Raw genomic sequence first — 27,899 nt, 5'->3', positions numbered from 1 at the left:
TTGAAGGGCAGTCCTTCCACTAGAGTGGATAAGGATTCTTAGTACTCATCATGCTCCCTAGACTTGGTAGTCATTTGTTTTTTTTTCCCTTGCCCAAACAAATAATTGAAAGACAAAATTTCATTGTAGTTTTAATATGCACATTCCTGATGGCTAGGAATGTTGACCTTTTCCTTCAGTGAAACTATCATTTGAATGGTCAGTTATGGGTCATTACAGGAAGAGATTTGTATCTGAATACTAAAGGAATAATTATGGGAAATCTATGGACATAAAAATTACAGGAAACAATGGAAGGATAGAATTCAGGAAGAGACCATAGAAAAAACAGCACCCAAACTTTGAATCTTATTTCAGATATCGGCATTAAGCAATTTCATATATATATATATATATATATATATATATATATATATATGTATATATACATATATATATATATGGATATATATAACGTATCATATATGAGTGTATATACACAAGTATGTATATACACATACTCACAAATTTGTGGTTTCATCAGTACAAAAGAGGCCAGCAAATTGCTGAATACAACTTTTATATGAATTTTAAAATCTTGTAGACCGTATGTAGGTGAAGATAAAGTAGGAAGCACTTAGCTTCATGGGCAGATTTGTGATAGGGGAAAAATATGATGACAGGAAAAGCAAAGAGCCTACAGCAAAGGAAATGTTCATGAGAAATGAATTCTCTAGGCATAAATTACTTTTGGTTCTCATATATCTATGACATAGAATTCATTCGTGCACTTACATCCACAAGCCAAAGTATTCTTAAACGAGTGATTACCTCATATGGCTCACTGTGTCATACACTATTTGAAAACAGAAAAACAGATGGAAACCTCTACAAAACAATCTTAGTAGAATGCAGAGAGATAAAGAATATGAAATAACATTGCTGTTTTCAAAGAATTTAAACAGTCATCTCAAAGTCAAATCCTATATCTGACTTTTACATGAACTATTTAAGGTATGTTCACCTTCAGAGACATAGGAAGAATAAGGATAATGCAGGGCATTGTTAGGTGACATATCCTATTACATACAAATTGACAGAATAATTACAGATCAGGGTGAATCCCTTGAGGCTTACTGAGTTTAAAAGGAGATGGACAGAATTAATTGCCCTGAGCACATACAAAATGCAGATTTAAAAGTGAAACTGATTTATTTAACCATTGTTTAGATTATACTTATACTTCATTCTATATAGGTGCATATTCTGCTATATACTTTTCATTTCAATTTCATTACAATTTATATAACAGAGCTTTATTAGTTGAGGTGTTGAAGCTGGTTGTTCTTTAGAATATCCCATTATTGTGAGAGTTGGCACATTTACTTTCTCCAGCCACCATGGAGGGGGCACTATTTTGGCAACACTAATTGCATATACTTTCTTCAGTGATGGTCATTAGCACTTCTGGATTGACCCAGCATATATGCTATTTTTCATTAGGATTGAGCATTAAGTTCTGTAAAGAGGTTGGGTGGAGGAAAGGTGGGTATTTTTCTGAATGATCTGAATCAGTTGACCTACAGGTGGATCCTGTTTGCTTCTAAATGCAGGTAGCGCTCAGAAGTCAGCATGAAGACAAGCCCATCCCACCCGAGGTTTATTCTGCATATGGAACAAAATTTTGATCCTCAAATCAACTACTCTTCAATCATTCCTCTTAGAATAATTGCTTATCAAAATTGATAACATTTAACGTTTTGTAAATCCCAATCAAATCTGTTTCTGAAGAAACACCATTTTGTGAGACCAAGGGCTAAACTCCAATTCTAGGAAGAAAGTCACAAAGTTCACCTACACAAACATCATATGGAGACCCATCCCACTAGCAAACAGTCAGTCAGACTACAATAACAGAGTCAAGATACATATAGATATCTTAAGACATCCTGCAGAGCATAGCTAACCATCCTGTTCATGAGTTGGGTTTGTTACTGTGTTCCATTTCAACAGAGAAGAAAGAATGCAGTATCTAAAATATTAACTTGTTGGCCCTTATGAAAATTCCCATGTTTGTTGTAACCATAATAAAAACATTGAACCCCTAAACTGGGGGTATCACACTGACATGATGTAATGGAGACATTGATATAACTGAAACTGGAAGTCATAATTAAAACCCCTACATATTTATATCAGAATTGGCTCCAACAGGGCTTTTTGGGGTCCTTGCAATTTGGGGATAGCATTGTAACAAACCACTTAATAAAGATCTGTTTACCTTTCTAGTAGAGATGGAACTCTGCTTCTACCAACAGGTGATAGATAAGCGTTTAGTAGAATAAACATAATTCTGTTTCTAAAGTGTCTTTTCCTCTCATATATACTTATATAAACATAGCCTTGAGCAAAATTTTTTAGTTATTACCCTTCACTACTAATCTTGTTCAATTTCATTGTGTTACATTTAAGATTAATAATAATAATTATTATTATTTATTACTATTACTATTATGTTTATTCTTCTCTCATTCATTACACATCATTTCCCTTCAACCACTCTATGAAACTCTCCCCAGTATCTCTCCTATCACCCGAGATCCATTCTTCCTCCCATTCCTTCCAAAAACAAAGCAAAACAAAACAAACAAAAGAGTCGTTATCATAGAGGATATTTTAAGAGAACACCTAACTTTACCATACAAAGTTACAGTAAGGCTAGGATATGTTTTGAATTCTGCAGTTCTTTAATGTACCTGCCAATATGTATATAAACACAGAAAGCCGGAACACATTTTTTATAGGAGATACTTGCTTCACAGCCACATAATTTGTACTCAAGAATTATGCTAATTACAATATATTTGGGGGGGTTTCACTGACTTTAAGCAATTATTTGCCTTTTTTCCTTTTAATATTTATTACTCATTTTAGACGGTCAGTAAAGCAGTTCGTTATGAAAGCAAAAAAAAAATTCAATATAGTCCATTTGTAATTAATTTATAGCCAAAGAGCAAATGAAGGGCCAGTGGATGGAAAATGACTAAATACTGAGGAAGGCTGGCTGAAGAAGGATCAGTGTGATAAGATGCCATCTTGAAAACAGGAGGAATGAGAAACATACTCAGATATGCAGATAAGTGGTTTCTTGCTTATAGAAAAATAGTTCTTGCAAAACAAAAGGTAAAGCAACTCTATCTAGTACTTTGCAAAATATGTCACAAAATCGTCTTTATGGAAGAACTGATATGGTCTATCACCCAGTCCAATAGTGAAAGACCAATGAGATGTGCCCAGATCAAGTGAGGAAACCGAGGCAGTTGTAGATATTATCTGAGGATAAATATATTACAGGAGATAGATTATTACATTGTCCAAAAATGTTTCTTATTAAAATAGAGTTATATATTAAAATATACATATATGCTAAATAGTAGATTCTATATCCTGGATGAAATTTGAGTGAGGAACCTAACACTCTCATTTTTAGGACATTTAAGTGTTTTGTTGCTGTCGCTGTTCTCGTTTCTGCTGAAAATATTCTCCCTTATACTTAGAGGGATTCGTCTATAGAATTTCAAGATGTTTTTCAAAAGCTCTAGTTGTATTTACAGTGGCATTCTAATAGTTAATATTTTTTAAATAAAATCTTCCCTTTTTAAACACATTTCCCCTTTCCAATAAAGAACCATAATAGTTTTCATGAATTCTACCATCAAATATGAACTTTGTCTAAATTGATTTTTACACTACTTCTCAACATCATCATAACAAAATAAAAGTGAATGTCATATTCCTTGTAAATTCCCTCTGCCTGGTATTTCTGATATAGCTGTGGAGGTATGTTCCCAGTCTTAAGAGCCAGGGGAATTCTGGAGCCAGGGGAAAGAATTATACCCAAGATCTCACAACATGGGGTGATAGAAATTGTGTGAAAATGACCTGCAATTCAATCAAACATTTCTGTCTAAACATTATGTCATTGTTTTTGCTTCCAGTATTATCTCTAGTAGCCAACTATTGTAGGACATAGTTATTTGAACTAAAGACATTTAAGGAATCATGGACTTTCTTTTACATAGGTAGAAATATTACATATCTTTGAACTCTTGTAGTCAACCCTCAAACTGTAGACACAATTGCTTAGTGTCTAATATCCTCTGAAGATCGTAGTAGCTTTCAAACATTTTGTATTGCAGTTTAAGGAAGCCAAGTATTATTATTTTGTATTGTCCCTTTGCCCCAAAGGATGTCTCAATCTTCAGGGAAATGAAAATCAAAAGGACATTGAGATTCTGAAACCTCGCACCAGTCAGAATGGCTTACATCAAAAACTCATGAGACAGAAGATGTTGATGAGAATACAGAATACTCAGATAATCACTCAGAAATTTGGAGATACAACCTGAATAGCCAGCTATACCAATTCTGAGCACATACCAATAAGATGATCCAACATATAACGACATCACATGCTCCTTTACATTCATAGCACCCTTTTTTATAATAAGGAGAAGCTGGAAAAAACTCAGATGCCATTAAACAGAGGAATGGATACAGAAATGTGGTACATTTACACAAAAGAGTACTAACCAGCTTTAAAAAAATGACTTCATGAAACTCTTAGGCAAATGGATGGAACTAGATAATATCATTCTGAGTGAACTGACCCAGTCAGAACTGAACACATATGGTACATACTCACAGACAAGTGGACATTAGACAAGTCCAGAATATCCACGATACAACTGAAAGACCATATGAAGTACAACAATGTGGAAGACCAATGTATGGATATTTCACTCTTACTAAAAATGTGGAACAAAATTATCATAAAAGATAGAGGAAAAGAAGGAATTGGAAGAAAAATAGGAGAAGGAGAAGAAAAGGGGGGGCACAATCAGGTATGGGAGGAGAATGGGTAGATGTACAGATGGTCAGGAAATTGAACAGAGGAGTGTAGCAATGTAGGATGGTGAACAGGTGTAGCCTCCAGTAAATCTCAAGTGCCAGGAAAGTGGGGACCCACTAGGGATGACTTAGCTGAAATACCCAAAAATGGGGTGAGAGAATAAGGGGAAACATATGAAGAGGTTAGGCACAGTCTGCAACTGAGGGATAGGACTACTCATCAAACTCACCAATATTAACCTGAAATTTCTCCTGTCTAAAGAAAAGGCAGGAACAAAAAGCAGAGCAGAGACTGAAGGAAAGAACATCCAGAGACTGCTTCACCTAGGGTTCCATCCCTTAAAGGTACCAAACACAGATACAATTTCTGAGGCATAGAAGTGCTTCCTGACCAGAGCCTGATATAACTGTCTGCTGAGAGGCTCTGCCAGAGTCTTATCAATACAGATGCAGATACTTGCAGCCAAACGTCATACTGAACACTGGGACAAGATTTGAAGACTTAGGGGAAGTCCTGAAGAAGCTATTGTGTTTTGCAACCCCATTGGTAGAACCACAATATCAACAAATCAGAGGCACCAAGCTCTCAAGGAAAAGGCATAAACCAAAAAATCTACATAGAGGAACCTATGACTCCACATGCATATGTACCAGAGGATGGCCTTATCTCACATTAATGGGCATGGAGGCATTTTTTCTGTGAAGGTTCAATGCTAGGGAAGTGAGTCTAGAGTTGAGGACATGAAGAAATCACTATCATAGAAGCAGGGGTGAAGAGAATGAGATGGGGGTGGGTTGTGGAAGAAACCAGAAAGAGAGATGACATTTGAAATGTTCAGTACATAAAAATCTGTTAAAGTAATCCACTTAAGAAACTCATAAAAATCCATATACACAAGCTCAAAGAAAAAAAATCACAGGATCAGCTCCTTAGATGAACAAAAAGCATTTGTAAAAAATACAACAACAACTCTTGTTTAAAGTATTGGAGAAATCAGGAATCCAAGGCCATACCTAAACATAATAAAAACAATTTATTGCAAACAAACAGCTTATGTCAACTTAAATGGAGCGACATCTGAAGCAACCCCACTGTGATGGGTCACAAGACAAAGATGCTCCCTATGCTGATGTATATGCAATACAGTACTCATAGTGCTATCAAGAACAAAAAGGCAACATAAAGAGATCAAAGGGATATAAATTGGCAAATGAGAAATAAAGGTATCATTATTTGCATAGGATATGATACTATACATAAGCGACTACAAAATTTCTACCAGAGAACTTCTCCAGCAGATAAACAATTTCAGTACTGTGACCAGATATAAAATTAACTCAAATAAATCAGTAGCCTTCCTTTATACAAATCATAAATTGGCTGAGGAAGAAATTAGGGAAATAACTCCCTTCACAATAGCCACAAATAATATAAAATATCTTAGGGTAACTCTAACCAAACAAATAACTTCAAGACTTCCAGAAGAAATTGAAGAAGTTCTCAAAAAATGGACAGATCTCCCATGCTCATGAATTGGCAGAAATAACAGAGTAAAAATGGCCATCCTACTAAAGGCAATTTACAGATTCAAAGCAATCTAGCGCAAATCTGAGCAAAGTTCTTCAAAAACAAGGAAAGAGTAATTGTCAAATTCATCTGGAAAGGCAAAAAAAAAAAAAAAAACCCAAAAAACAAAAAAACCAAACACCAAAAATAAAAACAAAAACAAAACAAACAAACAAACAAAAAAAAAACCAAAACCAAAAACAAAAAAAGAACAAACAAAAAAACCAAGAATACCAAAACAATTCTTACCAATAAGAGAATGGATAGGGAGATCACCATCTTTGACATCACGCTCAACTACAAAGGGATATTGATCATAACTGCATAGTATTGGTACAGAGACAAGTACATTGATCAATGTAATAGAATTGCCGATGCAAATATAAAATCACAAACTTAGGGAAAATGGATCTTTGACAAAGAATCCAAAAATATACAATGGAAATAAGAAAGCACCTTCAATAAATAGTGCTCTTATAACTGTTTCTCTGTGCATAGAAAAATTAAAATAAATCCATAATTGTAAATTTGCACAAAACTAAAACCCGAGTGGATCAGGGACCTCAATATAAAACCAGATATACTGAATCTAACAGAAGAGAATGTGTGAAACAGCATGGGACTCATTGGCTCAGGGGGAAATTCCCTAAACAGAATGCCAATGGCTCATGCTTCAAGATCAAGAACTAGTAAATGGGACCTCATGTAAATGGAAAGCTAATGTAAGGCAAAGGACATATTCATTAAGACAAATCGGCAACTATTGTTGTAAAAATATAAAAAATAAAAAAAAGTATGCTGTCTTTTTTCACCCACTAGGTCTAAAGTATAGTGCCCCCAAGATGTCTACAAGACATCAGCAAGTCTCAGTCAGCAAAGCGTCTCATCTGCTGAGCCCCATCCCATATCACACTGCTAAAGGCCTCTCTCTTAGGCTGACAGCAATTTCTCTACCTAGCTCGTTCACAAAGCAGGGTTCCATGACAAAAACACACATCCCAACTCTGTGGCAGACCAGACCAGCCACCTCACACTTTCTTACACTTAAATCAGTAGACATGAAAAAAACACAAACACAATAACCTTTGATCCAATTGATAAGATATGATTGCCCATGTAAACATACAAAGCCCAATACTAGCCATACCTTAAGAACATTAATAACAATTGTAAATACACAGAGCAGAATCTTAATGTCACCTTCCCTATTGTCCTGCCATGGCTTCTCTCCCTCTCCCTCCTGTCTCTTCCTCCTTTCTGTTCCAGTCTCCTCTGCTTCCTTCAAACTTCTATCCGCCCATCCTTCCTTCTCATCCAATGACAGGCCTCCCTTTATCCTGTACCTGCCCTTCACCTGTATTTCACAAATTCTATGTGGATAAGTTTCTGGTGAAGTCACATGATTCCTGACTATGTGACTAGGCAGCTTTCCTTGGGGCAGTGGAATTAGCATCAAAATACAGATAACTCCAGGGCAAACCACATTTCTCCCATTTTGTCCAGTTAAAAGGCCTTTTCACTTAAATATAAATTGAGTAAAATTATTACCATTCTTCAACTTATAAACAAATGATAAACTTAACACCCAGTCCATCAATTTTGTCCATTAACTAAAGCCCCTAAAGTTTTTGTGAATTCACTATCCCTAAATTGGCTCCCAATCGTCCCTGCAAATCTTCCAAAATATTCTCAAAGCTTCAATTAATGATAGGCCGTGGGTCCCTGCATCTCTTTCTGTGTCTTGCTGTGAGGACCCTCTCAGAGGATACTCATCTTATGTTTCTGTCTGGAAGCATAGCAGAGTATTATTACTATAGTGAGGAATTGGTGCTTGTCCATGGGATACATCTTAAGTTTTAGATTATTGTTTTACCATTTCCTGGATATCTGCTCCATCTTTGTCCCTGCATTTCTTACAGATAGGACATATTTGTGTAGAAACTTTTCAATATTTGGTGGTCTCTTTGTCCCTCCACTTACAATCCTGCCTGGAAACTGGAATTAGCCATTCAGCCTCCATTCCTCTGAAGAGAGGAATTTAAATTATAACATATTCTTATCTCTTCTGTAATTTAATTATCTTGAGCTCGGTGTGCTTCTGTCCTTGGGCAATCCAGGCACCCTTGTATACCAAGCTTGAATGGAAAGAATGAAGCTTTTATCAGCCAGGTTCTTTAGAGAGCAACATGGTCTTCATGAGTATTGGATAAGAAACCATCACCAGAGAAGTTTTCAGAAAGATAACTTTTTTAATGGGGTTAAGAAGAGTTATATCAACTTGGGTAGATGATAGGTGTTTGTAGAGTGAGTATACCTCTTAGCTGTGGCTGAACTTCTAGGAATGCTTTATTTGAACAAGGAGATCTAGGTGCTTCTATATTCTCATACTGAGAAAGAAAGTTTGAGCACTAATTTAGTCACCAGACAAAGTAACTACCTAAAGGGTGATGTAGATAAGATTGTAATTTCTATGTGCTCTGGCACATTCAGGCCCAGAGCAAGATGGAAAACAGTCCTAATCCTGTTGATCTCAGAATGAAATTTTCCTTGTTTGGACAGGTGATAATCTCACTCTTGCTACAGACAGGCTCTGTCAGTGAACTACTTTTAGCTTCAAAATTATGCTCTAACATCTGCGTACTGAAACTGACAAAGACAAAATAATGTTTCAAATAAAATTATTAGTTGCAAATACCCATTTAAAAATATTGTTACTTAAGATCAATCTTTAGTAAATTTAGAATGGAAATAAACTATGAATAAGAAAAATAGTTAATCCAAAACAAGGATAAATTATTATTACCTACACACCCAATACTTAAAAAATGTCCAGAACTGTACATACAAAAGAAATAACATAGTCAACGATTAGGATATATGCATGGCACAAGCTGAAGACTCTGTGGTTAGATTTGCTTCTCAAAATTACTACTGCTACTTCTGTTATTCATACTATTGCCTTCACTGTTAAAACTTCATATATAATAATCTAGATCTACTTGCATATAAGTATAATGTCAAAAACAGCTGAAGAGAGTGATAATCACACTTGGAGCAGGAGAGTAATTAATATTGATATGATTTGACCCTGGAATTTCTTTTTTTTTTTCTTTTTTTTCATCTTTATTAACTTGGGTATTTCTTATTTACATTTCAAATGTTATTCCCCTTTTCTGGTTTCCATGCCAACATCTCCCTAGCCCCTCCCCCTCCCGTTCTATATGGGTGTTCCCCTCCCCATCCTCCCTCCATTACTGCCCTCTCCCCAACGATCAAGTTCATTGCGGGTTCAGTTTTGGCAGGACCAAGGATTTCCCCTTCAACTGGTGCTCTTACTAGGCTATTCATTGCTACCTATGAGGTTGGAACACAGGGTCAGTCCATGTATAGTCTTTGAGTAGTGGCTTAGTAACTAGAAGCTCTGGATGGTTGGCATTGTTGTTCATATGGGGTCTCAAGTCCCTTCAAGCTCTTACAGTCCTTTCTCTGATTCCTTCAATGCGGGTCCTGTTCTCAGTTCAGTGGTTTAATGATGTCATTCACCTATGTATATGCTATATTCTGGCTATGTCTCACAGATCTACATCCGGTTCCTGTCGGCCTGCACTCCTTTGCTTCATCCATCTTGTCTACTTTGGTAGCTGTATATGTATGGGACAAATGTGGGACAGGCTATGAATGGGTGTTCCTTCATACCTTTACCAACACTTTGCATATCCTGAATTCAGTCTCCTATTATCGATTACCTTTTAAGAAAGCTTTCTGTGATGGTTTATATATGCTCAACCCAGGAACCTTCACATTAGAATGTATCACGATCTTGAAGTAGGTGTGTAACTGTGGATATGGGCTTTAACACCCTTTTCCTAGGTGCCTGGAAGCCAGAATTCTGCTGGCAGACTTTACATGAAGATAGAGAACTATCACCTCTGCCTACACAATACCTGTCTGGATGCTGCCACGCTCTTGCCTTTGTGATAATGGACAGAACATCGGAACCCATATGCCAGCCCTGATTAAATGTTGTCCATTATAAAACTTGCCTTGGCTAATATCCACTTGTTACTCAGTACATACCATGTACATCCTTTTCAGTCTGAGTTACTTCACTCATATTGATATTCTCTAGTTGCCTCTCTTTGCCTGCAAATTCCATGGAATTCTTGTTCTTAATATGTTAGTTTATTGGTTGCAGATTGTAGCATCTTGCAAGCCTACCAGAAATGTAATAATATTCCCCTTCCTACAAATGCAACCCAACATGTGCTGTCACCTGAGTTTTTTCATTGACCATTCAGATTGATGTGAAGTAGGATCTCAAGGTGGTTTTGATTTTCATTTCCTTGATCAATATGGACTTTTCAGATTGTTCTAAGTGCTTCTCATCCATTTAAGAAGCCTCTACTTTGAATTCTGTATTACATACCCCATTTTTTTCCTTTTTCTTTTTTTTCTATATATATATATATATATTTTTTATTAACTTGAGTATTTCTTATATACATTTCAAGTGTTATTCCCTTTCCCGGTATCCGGGCAAACATCCCCCTCCCCCCTCCCCTTCCAACCCTCCCCCCATTGCCGCCCTCCCCCCACCTGTCTAGTTCACTGTACATACCCAGTTTTTATTGGGTTGATTGTTTCTTTGTGGTTAGCTTCTTGTGTTCTTTACATACTTTGGATATTAGCCCTCTATCAGATGTGGATTAGTTTAAAAATTTTCCCAATCTATTGGTTGCTGATTTTCCCTACTATGATCTTTGACTTACAGTTTCATGACATGCCATTTATCAATTATTTATCTTAGAGGCAGAGCCACTGGTGTTTTACTTAGGAAATTTCACCCTGTCCCAGTATATTCCAGGTTATTTCCCAGTTCCTCTTCTATTACACTTAGTGTACCTGGTTTTAGTAGATGCTAGCAAAAAAAAAGTACCATATACCCAGGATACAACCCACAAAACTCAAGAAGGTTAACAAGCCAAAAGGTCCAAGTTAGGATGACTCAATCCTACTTAAGGCAGAGCAGGAAACAATTATAGGGGGATGGAGGGAAGGTCCTGGGTGTGGAAGGGAACATGGAAGGAAAGATGGCAAAATGATGAGGTATGTGGGCGACCAGACTGAAGTCTTGATTGCCAAAACGAAGAATGGAAACAGGCAACTTCAAGAAATTGGAGGTGGGGGAACATTCTAGAACATACCAGAGACCACAGAAGTGAGAGACTCACAGGACTCAAAGGCAACAGCCTTAGATGAGATTTCCTATAGTCAGGGGAGGGTACTTCTAGAGTACACATTCAGTAGAAAACGTGGGTACATGTTGACAGATGGGGTTGCCATCCCGCAGTCAAAAAAGCTGACCCAGCATTGTTCCTGACTGAAAGAATTGCAGGGACAGAAATGGAAAAGAGCCTGAGTCAAAGATGGTCTAGTGACAGGCCCAAATTGAATACAGCTCAAGGGTAGACTCCGAGGTCTGTCTATTTCTGTAGCTAGGCTATACCATACTTAAAAATGAGCTTAACGTGACTGCCCTCCAAAAGGCCCAACAAGCAGCTGAGTGAAATGCAGATATTTATACCCAACGAATGGACAGAAACTGGTAAAACCCATAGGTTGTTTAGGGAAAAGCTGGAAGAAGATGAAGAGGTTGGTGACACTATTGGAAGACTAGAAGTCTGAACTAACCTGGAACCCTGAGGTTTCTCAGAAACTCTTCCACTAACCAGGAAGCAAAAACCGTGCTGATATGAGGCCTACAACAGATATACTGCAGAGGCCTGCCTGGTCTGGACTCAGTGAGAAAAGATGCAACTAACTTTCAAGTGACCTGATGCCTAGGGAAAGGGAAGGTTTGATAGTGTGGTCGAGCAGAGACACCCTCCTGAAGAAAGTGGGATGAATGAGGTATGGGATGAGGAACAGTCAGAGGACAGACTGGAAGGGGATAAAGACTTAAATATTAAAAATATAAGGAATTTAAAAAAGATTTACATTAATCATGGAGATTGAAATAGTAGTAAAAGCCTAAGATAAAAGTTGGTACCAGGAACTGGGGTATTGATGTGATAGGCCTGGATATGCTTTTTTGTGGAGTAATCTAGATTTAGGGACTTTAAAAAGCAGTGGGATGCTTTAAGTTGGACTTAATGGAATATCCTAGTAGAAATACAGAGCCTTCATTCCTGAATATGACTTGAAGTGTACCAACATGTTCCAAGAGTTTTTAGTGTAGTAGAATTTTACAATGTTGCCTTGAATGAATTTTTTGTGACATTTTGATGAGTGAAGAATGTGTCTGGTTTTTACCCATTTCTGAGTAGTCAACTTGAGGCTAAGGTAAAGGGATTTATATTAATTGCTTTGAGAGAGGAAGTCTCCAAAAAGCCCAGCACATTGCTCTTCAATTAAGTCTCATGAACAGCATTTTGAACAAATGTAGCAAGCTTAGAAAGAAAAAAAAATGAAATAGACGGTTCAAGTTTTACGGGGGCACCAAAAAGTGAAATGAACCTAAACCCTATATTCTAAGAAATAACAGACTAAGGAATCTAGAGTCAAGATCATACATAGTTCAGTTTAGATCCAAGAATGGTGGTACACACTTTCATCCCAGAAGCCAAATCCAAAAGTATCTCTAAATGTAAGGCCAGGCTGGGGCAAACCAGTTTCTACCTGAAGAAAAGCCTGAATAAAGGCATGGTGGTATATGCCTGTAATTTCAGCATTATATGAGACAGTGCCATGAAAATCTTGAGTTCAAGGTCCATCTACAAAGTAAGTTCCAGGAAAGCCAATCTTACACAGAGAAGGAGTTGTGAAAACAGAAAGCTGGGAATAGAGTAAGGGAGGCCATGTTGCAGCCCACTAAAGCAGCAGGACATGGCAGCTACATCCATGTGGCTCTGGTTTTAGAGTGAAAAATACAATGAACTAATGCAAAAATTGATGCTGTGTAGCTGCGGATAACACATTAGCAGTGATTAAGAATAGACCAGCATCGCTGAGGTGAAATCTCCTGGGAAGTGTTTTCTGTAGCCACAAAGAAACTGTATTCCAGAGATAGCCAAGGATGTATGTAGTGCTGCAGCTGTACTTGGTATTATGAAAGAGTCACCCAGGTTGTATTGGTTTTGATGTCATAAAGAGGTCATGGAGAACAGCTGAACCTTGGTACTCTAAGAACTCATGAAAGGTCATTGGTGAATGTACAGCCTCAATTGTAGTTGACAGCCCAGGAATGAAGGCGTCATGAAAAGAATTTGAGGCTTAGCACCATTAAGAGAGACTATGAGAGACTGTTGGTAAAGACTAGTTGCATTAGTAGACCCCTGAATATTGAAGATACCAGTACCAAGGGCTGTTCACCAAGAACAGTGGCAGTGGAGTGGATTAATCTGAGTTTAGAGTACTAGAGTGTGCAAATATACAGAAAGAAGGCCAGCAGTAGGAGAAGCCTAGATGATTTTGGGTGGATCCCAGACATTGTAACAAAATCTGTAACATGAAAGCTTCCTTGGACACTATAAGATTTTGAGATGCCAGAGTCATAGGATATCTCATGAGGAACAGGTTATTGCATCAGCCCAGGAGAAAGAAGTTTGCTGCAGACAACAAGGGTAAAATTTGATTTGAAGGTCTGAAGACCACTTTGACATCACAGATGAATATGCAGAGTTTGAATGTTGTCCACCTGGTTGCCTGTCTAGCTTTGGGGATTACACTTACGTGATTGGATGAATTGCAGAAGAAATCTTAAAATTAGACTTTCAACATTATTGAGACTGCTATTGACTAGGGGATTTTTGAAGTTGGACTAAATATATTTTTCATTATGCTATACTTAGGTATCATCCACAGAGACACACGTGTTTGAATATTCTGATGGGACCACTGGGTGAAATGTTATGGTTTTGTATGCCAGGCTTCATGGAAGGAATAATTATGCTACAGATGAAGAGATAGAACTCTGAGCTAGTCCTGGAACCAGTAAAACAAGCATGTCAGTGACCAATTATGGGTCACTAGATGAAAGAATTTATATTTGAATTCCAAAATGATAAGTATGGGTAAGACTTTGAAATTGGAGGTACAGAATCCAATGTAAGGCTTATGATTTAGAGTAAACCACAGCAAGTAAGAGACCCAAACTTTTGAGACATACACTCTTCAGACGAAGATATTGAGTAATTCCCTTTTGTGTGTGTGTGTGTATGTGTGTGTGTGTGTATGCGTTTGTGTGTGTGTTTGTGTGTGTCTCTGTGTATGTGTGTGTTCAATTTTGTTCTTTAATCATCTCAAGATAGGACAGCAACCTCATAAATACAAGCTTCTTTGGCAGATATTTGATAGGAAAAATTAAAAAAAATTGTGATGGGGAAATCAAAGAACTTACAGCAAAGTAAATTGCCTTTAACAAAATGTATTCTCAGGACTGAAACTCTTTAGCCCTCCTAGATCTCAGTCACACATTTCATTCTAGGCCTTTAAAGCACAAGCCAAGTGTTGCTTGAAGTAGTGATTGCCTCTGTGCTGACAGAGCCATGTAGATTTTGGCAAAACAGGAAGACTAATGGAACACGTACAAAAAGTTTGTAGTAGAATGCAGAGGGATTGCGTGTATGAAATAACCGCTGTTTTCAAATGATGTTAACAGTTATCTCAAAGCTAATTTCTATCCCTAATTTTCACATGGGCCATCTAAGAAATGTTCTCCCTCAGAGTCATAGGAAACATAATACAGGACCCTGTTCACTGGCATATCACATTATAGACAAATTAACACACAGTTTAAAGAACAATGAGATCCAGATACACTCAAACTAATAGAAGAAAAAGAGGGGAAGAATCTTGAACACATGGACACTGGAGAAAATTTCCTGAACAAAACACCAATGGCTTATTTCTAAGATCAAGAATTGACAAATGGGATCTCATAAAACTACAAAACTTCTGTAAGGCAAAGGACACTGTTGTTAGGACAAAACAAAAAGCAACAAATTAGGAAAATATTTTTATCAAACCTACAACTGATAGAGGTCTTATATTCCAAATAATCAAAGAACTCATGAAGATAGACTGGAAGGAGAAAAATAAACCTATTAATAATGGGGTTCAGATCTAAACAAAGAATTCACAGCTGAGGAATGCCTTATGGTTGAGAAACACCTAAAGAAATGTTCAAGACCTTTAGTCAGTAGGGGAATGTAAATCAAAACAAACTGAGATTCCACCTCACACCTGTCAGAATGGCTAAGATTAAAAACTCCAGCGACAGCAGATGCTGATCAGGATATGGAGAACGAGGAACACTCTTCCACTGTTGGTGGGATTACAGACTGCTACAACCATTCCTGAAATCAGTCTGGGGTTCCTCAAAAAATTGGACATTGTACTAACTGATGACCCATCTATACCTCTCTTGGGCACATACCCAAACTATGCTACAACATATTACAAAGTCACATGCTCCACTATGTTCATAGCAGCCTTATTTATAATAGCCAGAAGCTGGAAAGAACCCAGATGCCCCTCAACAGAGGAATAGATACAGGAAATGTTGTACAACTACACAATCCAATATGACTCAGCTATAAAAAATAATGACTTTATGAAATTCATAGGCAAATGAGTGGAACTGTAAAAATATCAGTCTGAGTGAGGTAACCCTATCACAGAAAAACACATATGCTATGCACTCATTGATAAGTGGTTATTAGCAGAAATGCTCGAATTACCCTAGATGCACAGACACATGAAACTCAAGAGGATGACCAAATGTGGATGCTTCATTCTTTCTTTAAAAGGGGAACAGGAATACACTTGGGAGGGGATAGCAACACATGTTAAGAACAGAGCCTAAAGGAACACCCATTCAGAGCCTGCCCCACATGTGGCCCATACATATACAGCCACCAAACTAGATAAGATGGAAGAAGGAAAGAAGTTAAGGCTGACAGGAACCGGATGTAGATCTCTCCTGAGAGATACAGCCAGAATATGGCAAATACATAGGTGAATGCCAGCAGCAAACCACTGAAGTGAGAACTGGACCCCCTTGAAGAAATCAGAGAAAGGACTGAAAGATCTGAAGGGGCTCGAGACCCATATTAACAATAATGCCAACCAACCAGAGCTTCCAGGGTCTAAGCTACTAACCAAAGACTATACATGAACTGACCCTGGGCTCCAACTGCATAGGTAGCAATAAATAGCCTTCTAAGAGCACCAGTGGATGTGGAAGCCCTTGGTCCTGCCAAGGCTGGACACCCCCAGTCAATTGGACTCTTGGAGGTAGGGCGATAACGGGGGGAGTTTTGGAAGGGGAACACGCATACAGATTGGAAGGGGGAGGGTATGGGGGATGTTGGCATGGAAACTGGAAAATGGAATAACATTTGAACTGTGAATAAGAAATACCTAATTTAGGGTTGGGGGTTTAGCTCAGTGGTAGAGCGCTTGCCTAGGAAGCGCAAGGCCCTGGGTTCGGTCCCCAGCTCCGAAAAAAAAAACCAAAAAAAAAAAAAAAACAAACTAATTTAATAAAGATGAAAAAATGGATTGAGAGAAATATTTGCCATCAGCACATACAGCATGCAAATTTAATAGAGAAATTGATTTATTAGATAATTCATTATAGGACATTTATACTACATGCTACATAGGCTCATTTTGTTTATTCATTTATAGCAGTAGAGCCAGTGACTGACTGGAGCTCTGAGGAAGAATGGGTCAAAGATGGCGCCAGAGAGGTATGAAATCACCTAGAAAGGAGGAAAGATGAGAAACACTCAGATATGCAGACAGGTGGATTCATGCTTATAGATAAATGGTTCCAATTAAAAAAGAATTATGTGTGAAATGTACATATACCATTAATAGAAGGTTCTGCACCCTGAAAGAAATTTGATTGGGAAAGAACTGTATTTTTAAAGCATTTAAGTGTTCTGTTGTTACTGCTGTTCTTGTTTATTCTGTGATTGTTTTCCCATTCATAGATGTAGCTCTAAAGCTTTGTACATGTTTAAAAAATGCTCTATGTGTGTGTCAATCCAATAATTCAAGTTTCTTTTCCAGAAAGATCTTCCCTTTTCAAACAGATCTCTTCTTCCCAATAAACAACCCTAGTATTTTTTATGAATTCTACCATCAAATATGAATTTTGCCTAAAATGATGAATGTACTCTGATTCTCAGCATCACAAATCCAAATGTCAGACTTCTTGAAAATTTCCTTTAATGGGAATTTGTGATCTTGGTGGGGAGGTAGGCTGAAATCTGTGGCCGGTCTTAAGAGCCAGGGAAATTCTGGAGACCTGGGAAAAGAGGAATGTCCTAGTCCTCAAAACGTGCGGTAACACACATTTTGTAAAATGTTCTGTATTTCATTCTAATATTTGTCTTAATAATGTGTCATTCTTTTTTGTTCCTTTAAGCAATTCCCTCCCAGAGCCAAATATTGTACAGCACAGTTATAGAATCTATTGACATCTGATGAATAAGGTACATTCTCTTATCTAAGTAAAAGTTTGCATATCCTTGGGCTCTTGCAGTCAAACCTTAACCTGTGGACATAACTGTTTAGACGCTAATATTCTCTGAAGGAGATAGTAACTTCCAAAACATTATCTTATATGTTAAGAACACTGAGATTTATTATTAGTTTATTCTATTTTCATGAGAGCCCCTCTTTTCCCTATGGGATTTCTCAACATTTAAGAGTACTGCATAGTATTCCAGAGACACAGGGTTCAATTAGAATCACCTATATGTTTCTTTACCATGATCTGTGAGGCCAATCACAGAGTAGCTGAGGCATTCACACTCATGGACTCTTGAGTCCCTGTAGTCATGTGTTCATAGACATACTCAAACAATAATACACAGTAAGAACGAATAAAATAGTCATTTTAAATATCTATTTAATATTGAAATTGGTATACTTTTAAAGAAAAGAGCATCTCCTTGAAAAATTCTTTCAAATAAAACTGATGATGATTTTAGGATATCTTTCCATAACTTCAGATGGTGGACAATACCCCAATTATATCTATCTCTGATATTAATACTATGTTTATGTGACAATAGAATCCTTGACTATACATTTCACCTTGCTATATGGGTATCTAAAATATTCCCTGAGAAAATTAATCTGCTCTGTATTTGGAAACAGCATTGAGGTTCCCTGAAGAAAATGCCTAAATAATTCAGTGAAGAAGGACCTAGGGATGTCCCTGACAAGCAATTCTTGTTTATGTACTAATGAAAGACTGTAATTCCTCTAACCTCATGTATACATATGTATATATGAGGTTACCAGGTTTCACTCATGAAGAATATTATGCTCTATATAAAAGTAACGTATTTCTTAATTTTTGAAAGAGAGGTCTGGACAACATGTATGAGGCTGGGATTTAAGGAATAAGAATAATGTTGAAAAAGGACAATAAACTAGAGCCTTCTGTTTTATTAATATATATACTAATCCAGGAGATATTCCAGATTTAGCTATAAAAAAGCCTATTATTTCTTTTATTGGCATTTTTCATTTACATTTCAAATATTATCCCCTTTCCTGGTTTCCCTTCCAAAAGCCTACTATTTCCTCCTGTTTCTAAGAGGGTTCTCCCCTGCCTACCAGCCACTCTTTCCTCCCTCACTTACCTGACATAACCTGACACTGGGAAATCAAGGTTTTACAGGATGAATGGGTTCTCTTCCCATTGGTGCCTGACAAGGATGTCCTCTGCTACATATACTGCTGGAGCCATAGGTCTATACCTGGTTAATCTTGGGATGGTTCTTTCGTACCTGAGAAGTCTGGAGCGGTACTATTTGATTAATATCGTAGTTCTTCTTTTTGGGTGGCAAAACTTTCAACTACTTCAGTCTTTCCTCTAATTCTTCCACTGGGACTCCATTCTCACTTCATTGGTTGTAAGCAAATGTCTGTCTCTGTATTTCTCAGGCTTTAGCAGAGACTTTCAGGAGACATCCATATCAGACCCTTGTCAGACTGTGCTTTTTGCAAAATTAAATATCGTCTGGTTTAGGTGGCTCTATATGGGAAGGAATTCCAGGTGGGACAATCTGTTCATGGCCTTTGCTTCAGTCTCTGCTCAACATTTTTTTCTCCATATTTCATGCTCCAAGCAGGACTGGCACATCGGAAATTTGGTCTTTCTTCTTCTTGAATGTCATGTGGACTCTGAATTATGTCGGGTATTCCAAGATTTTCAGCTAATATCCATTTATCAGTGGATATTATCCCTTCTGCCCTGTGAGAATCCAGGTTCCCTTGATTTTCAAGCTGGAATAGAAAGAATGAAGCTTAGCAGGGCCTGGTAGTTAGAGAGGAAGATGGTCTGCATGAGTGTTGGATAAGTGGCCTTATCCAGAGATCATTTTCAGTGAAATAACTCTTGTTTATTTGGGGTAAGAAGAGTTAGATAAACTGAGGAGACAGATGTTTCTAAGGTGAATATACCTCAGTGGCTGTGCCTGAAGTGTTTGGAAAGCTTTAGTTGAATGAAGAATTCTGAGTGCTTCTACATCCTCATAGTGCGAGGGGAAGTCTGATGAGTAATTTGGCCACCAGACTAAGTAACTACCGCAAGGATGATGAAGGTGGGTGCATAGGTCTATGTGCTCTCATACATGTAGTCCCACGGGAAGATTGAAAGCTGTCCTACTCCTGATGATTTTCAGGGTTTGTACAAGTCTTGACTTCACTCTTGTTCCAAACTTGCTCCCTCAGAGCATTCTCTTCTGGACCCCAACACAATTCTCTAACATCTCCATACTGAAGGTAACTAAGACAAATTAATGGGTCCAATAAAATTATTAGTTTCAAATAACAGGTACAAAATTATTTTACTTAAGAACAATATTTGTTAAATATCGAAATGAAATAAACTATGCAAAGGAAAAATACTACATTTAAAAAGTGATGAATGGTTTTGCTTTCTCTATACCTCCAATATTTATACAATATAAACAGAAATAACATATTCAATTTTGATGAGATACGTGATGGCACAGCCAGAGAAATCTGTGGGATAATAGAAATTTGCTTCACTCAATTGCTATTGTTACTTCTGTAATTCCTATTATGGTCTTAATGTTATTCATTCATTTATCAGAATCCTGTTCTTTATTGCATATAGTTATAATGTCAAGTACAGCAGAAGAGAATGATATCACACCTGGGTCAGGAGACTAATTAATATCTATATGATCCTGAATTTTTTTACCTAATGCCTTTTCCAACTGTATGTACCCTGAATTCTGACATATTATCACTTTCTAAGAAAGCTGGCCTAGAGGAGTCATGGGACATATAACAATATTAAATTTTTCAAAGCACAAAATGTGACTTTTTGTCAACAGTGGAAACATTTAACTAAAGCTTTTGACAAAAGAAAAATAAAAAAATTATCTAAATGTTTGAAAGAATTGGTGACTTATAAGAACTTTGCAATTATTGATATTTGGGATGTTAAAAATCTAGAACCAAAATACCTTGGACTTTTAGTACACTTATAAGCAACTTAACACTCAATTCTGTCTCACTTAACAAACTTTCAATTAGATGGTAAAGCTTTGGGAATGTATTACCAGATCACTAGCTGAATGAAAGAAACATAAAAATTAAGATTATCATCAAGAGTTATATAAAATCTATGGTATGTATTTTCACCCTTTCCATACCACTTCAGTTGATTTCACTCGAAATCATATTGTTAAACACTACTATATGATTTTTTTACAATATGGTTATACATGTTTGTGTAATTACTTTAGTGTTAGAACATGTAAAGAAGTAACACCAAATCTCTTTTCCCATCTGCTGCCATTCATACTTGACTAGAGTAAATAATCTCTTCTCTTTCTATATTTAACTTTTATTTTTCTTGGATATTTGTATGTATTTATATTTCAAATGTTATCCCCTTTCCTCCATCTCCCATCCCCATTCATCTGTTGAAGAACGTTTGATTTCTTTCCAGCTTCTGGCTATTAAAAATGAGACTACTATGAACATAGTGGAATTTGTGTTCTTGTTATATTGTGTAGCATTATTTGGATGTATGACCAGAAGTAGTATATCCGTGTTGTCCAGTAATACCACATCCAATTTAATGAGGAACATCGAGATTTCTTTCCAGAGTAGATGTATGAGCTTGCATTCTCACCAACAATGGAGGAGGGATCTTATTTCTCTACATTCTATCCAGGATCACTTTTCACCTTAAATTTTATCTAAGCCATTCTGACTGATGTGAGGTGGAATTTCAGTGTTGTTTTTATTAGCATTTCCCTGGTGACTAAGCATGTTGAACTTTTCTTTAGGTGTTTCACAGACATTTGATATTTTTCAGTTGAAAATTCTTTGTTTAGCTCTGACCCACAAATGTTAATACAGTTATTGGAGTCTCTGGAGTTGAGCTTCTTGAGTTGTTTTTGTATGTTGAATATAATTTTTCTGTCAGATATAGGATTGGTAAAGATATTTTCCCAATATGTTGGTTGCCATTTTGTCCAGTTGACAACATTATTCGCCTTTCAGAAGATATCCAAATTCAAGAGGTCCCATTTGCTGGTTCTTGATCTTAAAGCATAAGCCATTTATGTTCTCTTCAGGACATTTTCCCCCAGTGTTCATAGGTTCAAGCCTATTCCCCTCTTTTTCTTCTATTAGTTTGAATGTATCTGGTTTTACGTGAAGGCCATTGTTCCACTTGGACAAGAGTTTTGTACAGATGGGTAAGAATGGGTTAACTTGCCTTCTTCTTCATGCTGACCTCCAGATGAACCAGCCCCATTTGTTGAAAATGCTGTCTTTTTCCCCTGGAGAGTTTTAGCTCATTTTTCAATGATCAAGTGATCATAGATGTGGTGGGAAGGGTCATTTCTTTGTCTTCAATTCTATTTCATTGATGTACCTGCCTGTCTCTGTACCAATACCATAGAGCTTTTGTCTTGCTGCTCTGTAATATAGCTTAAGGTTAGAGATTCCAGCAGAAGTCTTTTATTGTTGAGAAAATTTTTTACTAACCTAAGTTTTTTTTTTGTTTTTCCAAATGACCTTGAAAATTTCTCTTTCTATCTCTATGAGGAATTGAGTTGAAATTTCGCTGTAGATTGCATTGAACCTGTGCCCCGGCCAGCGGAGACCCACTTATTTGTGGGGGTGGAGGGGGACACATACCTGCGGGAGAAAGGGTGAGAACAAGGAGCAAGACCAAGCAGTGTCCTTGTCAAGGTCTTTTTATTGAGAGGAATGTATAGCATTTAAAGCACTGAAGCAGGAATTGAAAGAGGAACTGAAGCTTAGGGTGGGGAGTGGGGGGGGGGATACTGGGAAGTGCCCAAGGACATAAGGTGAATCTCTAAACTGCAAGATATTCTCCTTATACAAGGAGGCAATAGTCTTCCCAGGACCTGTTCTTTCTTTGAAAAGGTCAAGCCCTTCTCTGGAATATGACTAGTCCCACAGTCTGGTGCCCGACAAACCTGTACATTGTTTAAGGCAAAATTTCCATTTTTACTGTATTAATATTGACAATTTATGAGCATAGGAGGTCTTTCCATCTTCTGGGATCTTTTCCAGTTTCTTTCTTCAGAGACTTCAAGTTTGTGTAATACAGACATTTCACTTATTTGTTAGAGTCACACCTATGTATTTTATATAGTTTGTGACTATTTTGAAAGGTGTTGTTTCCCTCATTTCCTTCTTAGACTCTTTATCTTTTGAGTAGAGGAAGACTACTGATCTGTTTGAGCTAACTTTATATCCAGCCACTGTCATGAACATGCTTATCAAAATTAAAATTCCTCTGGTGAATTTTTGGGTTCACTTAAGAATGTGATCATACCTTCTACAAATAGTGATACTTTGACTTCTTTCTTTCCAATTTGTATTCCTGTGATTTCTATTTTTTATAGGACTTCAAGTACTACATTGAATACGTAGAGAGAGAATGGGCAGCATTTCTACTCCACAATAGTAGTGGGATTGCCACAATTTTCTCTTCAGTAATGTTGTCTACTGGCTTCCTATATATTGCTTTTTACAACATTTAAATTTGGGCCTTAAACACCTGATTAATCCAAGACTTTTATCATGACAAAGTGTTGAACGTGTCAAATACTTTCTCAGCATTTAATGAAATGATTAGGCGGTCTTTTTGTTTGTTTGTTTGTTTATTTACATAGTGTATTGCATTGATGTATTTCTGTGTACTGAAACATCCCTGCATTGCTGGGTTAAAGCCTACTTGATCATAATGGATGATCCTTTTGATTTGTACTGGGATTCGGTTTACATGTATTTTACTAAATATTTGTATTGATGTTCATGAGGAAGATTGGTCTGAAGTTCTCTTTCCTTGTTGCATCTTTTGTAGTTTAGGTTATAAGCATGTCTTACCCAGCTTCAATGCTCCCATTCTCACCCATTCACTGCTACCTCAACACCTTGGCATTCCCCTACACTGGAGACACAAGTCATAACAGCACCAAGGGTTTCTCCTCCTATTGATACAACTTAATGCCATTTTCTGCTACATATATGGCTGGAGCCTCCATATGTAGACTTTGGCTGGTGGTTTAGTGTCTGGGAGCTGTGCTGGTCTGGTTGCTTGATATTATTGTTCTTTCTACAAAGTTGCAAACCCATTCTGCTCCTTCAGTTCTTTCTCTAACTACTCCGTTGGGGTCCCCATGCTCATTCAAATGGTTAGCTGCAAGAGTCCCCATCTGTATCAGTAAGGCTCTGGCAGAACCTTTCAATAGACAACCATATCAGTTTCATATCAGCAAGCACTTCTTGGCATCAGCAATAGTGACTGGATTTGGTGGCTGCATATGGGATGAATCCCTACGTTGGGCAGCTACTGAATATCCTTTCCCTCAGTTCCTGCTTCACTTTAAAACTTTCAGCAGCCTATAGCAGACTCAACAATGTTAAAAGTACAAATTCCAAAATCTCTTCTGAGTTTCATCTAATCACTTAACTGTAAACCTCAAAGCAAGACAGAAAACCAATTGGGCAAAGTCCAAACTCTGCATCTCAATGGCTGATATCAAAGTACTCTTCAAATCTCCAACTCCCTTTTAATCTTTGTTGACTGCAGCAAACGTCCTTCTCCTGGGCTGATTCCACTCCCTGTTATCTGCTTTGCTTAGCAGATAATCCATGGCTCTGGCATCTTAAACATCTTGGGGTTTCCAAGGCAAGTTCAATGTAACAGCTTCTTGTTTCAGTGTCTGGGATCCACTCAAGATCTTCTGGGCTACACCAAGGGCTTGGTCCACTTCCTCAGGTCTGTCCATTAGAGTACACACCTTTTCTTTTAGGTTCCAGATGCCTCTACTCCACTGCTGCTATTGTTTGTGGTGGTCATCTTATGGTAGTATCATCTCCAAAACACTGCTGTCTTCGACTGCTACAATGTTTCACCAATATCTTCTCATAGGGTCTCCTCATGGTGCCAGGCCTCAACTCCTTTGCATGACCCCTTCAGTCCTTGGCCATCAATTGCAACTGAGGCTGCACTTTCCCTAATGTCCTCTCATGGCCAATGCTTAGCCTCAGATGCTCTTCATGACTCCTTCTTGCCTTCAATACCAGTATTACCTGGGTGACTCCTACACATTAACTATTACAGCTGCAGCATGAGGTACAAACATGGTTATTTCTTGAACACAGCTTCTTTTTGCTCTCAGAAAACAGTTGCCAGAAAAATTCACCTCAGTGATGATGTGTCATCTTAATCAACACTATTTTCTTAGCTCCAGCTGACCAGCCTCTATTGTCCAGGTAGTTACCTTCTCTTCTTGAGTATAAAGCAGAGACTCATGGCCAAAGCTGCTGAGTTCTGCTGCTGGCAGGAGCTGGACTTTGCCCTCGTGTTCTATTTCATTATCACTATCTTCCTCTTCTCCATCTACTTCACTGCTTAAGCTTGGCTCTCCTGGACCTTGCTTTGTGCTTTTACCTTAAGCCCAGAGATCTGTATGGCTCTGTCTCCAGTAATGCTGATATGAAAGGCATATACCACCTTGCCTGGATTTACCCTTTTCTTCAGCTAGAATCTGCTTTGTCCCAGACTAGCCTAGAATTTACTGATGTATTTGGCTTTATCTCATGGGATTAAAGGCATATTCTCCCAAGCCTGGACCTGAATTTTCTGGGTAAGACATTGCCCAACGGTCACCATTCCCTTAATTTAATTTATTATCCTTGGGTACACAATCAAGTTACATTTTATTTCCTGATGCCCCTTTAATACTCAAACCACATATTTTGAATTTTTCCTTTCTAAGTTGGCTTCACTTTTTTAAAAAAATCTTTCATGATTCTTAACTGGAGAACAACGTCCCTTTTTGACTTTTTTAAGACCTCCTCTGTCAGTGCAATTAATGTAAACCTCTTTATGTTTACTCAGGTTGATTCTTCAGTCAAAGGCAAAAAGCATCCTTATTCTTCACCAAAATACCACAAAACAGCTTCTATTCCAGATACTGAAATTCTCATATCAAAACTCTTCAGCCAGGTTGGCACATTTGAAATTACTCTCAGCAAGAAATTCTTCCACATTCCTACTAGGATGCCTCATTAAGCCAAATTTGAACAGTCCACCACTTTCCAAATACAAAGACCCCAAAATCCACATTCGTCCAAACAAAATCATGGTTAGGCCTATCACAGCAAACCTTTGTGTGCCAGGTACCAAATTGCTCTTAGCTCAGGTTTTACTGCTGTGAAACAGACACGATAAGCAAGACAAATCATATAAGGACAACTCTCAGACCACTACTTCCACCTAATGGTCTTTTATAAAAGAAAAACGGGGGAGATGTAGGGAACCGTGTTGGATTTGGGCTTGGCCACTTTGTGACTATATGGCCCCAGTTAAGATTACATATCAAAAACAACGACTTTATGAAATTCGTAGGCAAATGGTCGGAACTGGAAAATATCATCCTGAGTGAGGTAACCCAATCACAGAAAAACACACATGGTATGCACTCATTGATAAGTGGCTATTAGCCCAAATGCTTGAATTACCCTAGATGCCAAGAACAAATGAAACTCAAGACAGATGATCAAAATGTGAATGCTTCACTCCTTCTTTAAAAGGGGAACAAGAATACCCTTGGCAGGGAATAGAGAGGCAAAGATTAAAACAGACACAGAAGGAACACCCATTCAGAGCCGGCCCCACATGTGGCCCATGCATATACAGCCATCCAATTAGACAAGATGGATGAAGCAAAGAAGTGCTGACCGACAGGAGCCGGATGTAGATCTCTCCCGAGAGACACAGCCAGCATACAGCAAACACAGAGGAGTATGCCAGCAGCAAACCACTGAATTGAGAATAGGACCCCCGTTGAAGGAATCAGAGAAAGAACTGGAAGAGCTTGAAGGGGTTCGAGACCCCATATGTACAACAATGCCAAGCAACCAGAGCTTCCAGGGACTAAGCCACTACCTAAAGACTATACATGGACTGACCCTGGACTCTGACCTCATAGGTAGTAATGAATATCCTAGTAAGAGCACCAGTGGAAGGGGAAGCCCTGGGTCCTGCTAAGACTGAACCCGCAGTGAACTAGATTGTTGGGGGGAGGGTGGCAAGGGGGGGAGGATGGGGAGGGGAACACCCATAAAGAAGGGGAGGGGGGAGGGTGATGTTTGCCCGGAAACCGGGAAAGGGAATAACACTCGAAATGTATATAAGAAATACTCAAGTTAATAAAAAAAAAAAAAAAAAAAAAAAGAATACTGCCATAAAGTCTTGAGATTGTTGGACAAAAGCCTCTCCCATGAATTTAGGGCACAGGAAGAAAATACCAAGTATCTCCTGAGTAAACACCCAGTGTCTCCACTGCATGACCTCTGCTGAGCCTGGCTAATGCATGTGGAACAGGGGCCACACACTGGGCCACACCTGGGCGGTGTCAATTTACTTCTGCATTTTGCTTCCTCAGCCTTTGTCCTTGAGATTTAGCCTGGTCTTCTGGGATTTCTCCCTAATTAATTCAGGTCTCACAGTTGGTCTTTTGTTACAGAAGTCATGAGCCAGGTAGTCATGAGCCAGGGTTTCCCACTGTGCTTCCCAGATATTTTCTACCTGGGGAACTTGGGTATATAAGTGATGAATAAAGCCACAGGAGACTCTTCAGCACTTCCTCCCTCTCCCTCTCCCTCTCCCTCTCCTCTCCCTCTCCTCTCCCTCTCCCTCTCCCTCTCCCTCTCCCTCTCCCTCTCCCTCTCCCCCCCCTCTCTCTTCTTCTCCTGGCTTGACATGAATAACCTGTGTGTGTGTGTGTTTCTGTGTGTGTGTGTGTGTGTGTGTGTGTGTGTGTGTGTGTGTGTGTTTCTTTAATCCTACAGACTTTCGCCAGATTCTTGGTACCATGTCGGTGCA

The 27,899-nt window shown here is 38.1% G+C and overlaps 2 long non-coding RNA genes across 6 annotated transcripts in view; both read left to right on the top strand.

Moving 5' to 3' along the window:
- The window catches only part of LOC134483425 (uncharacterized), a 602,791-nt gene that overhangs the window by 227,537 nt on the left and 347,355 nt on the right, over window positions 1-27,899 (top strand). The window lies entirely within an intron of this gene.
- LOC134483439 (uncharacterized) lies at window positions 16,833-27,075 on the top strand. The gene is made up of 3 exons (XR_010060305.1): window positions 16,833-17,211; window positions 17,895-17,961; window positions 25,911-27,075. It is a non-coding gene; the product is annotated as an uncharacterized LOC134483439 (long non-coding RNA).

This window comes from Rattus norvegicus, chromosome 1 (genome assembly GCF_036323735.1).
Source record: "Rattus norvegicus strain BN/NHsdMcwi chromosome 1, GRCr8, whole genome shotgun sequence".
NCBI lineage: Eukaryota > Metazoa > Chordata > Mammalia > Rodentia > Muridae > Rattus > Rattus norvegicus.
This window is presented reverse-complemented; position numbering and strand designations above follow the sequence as displayed.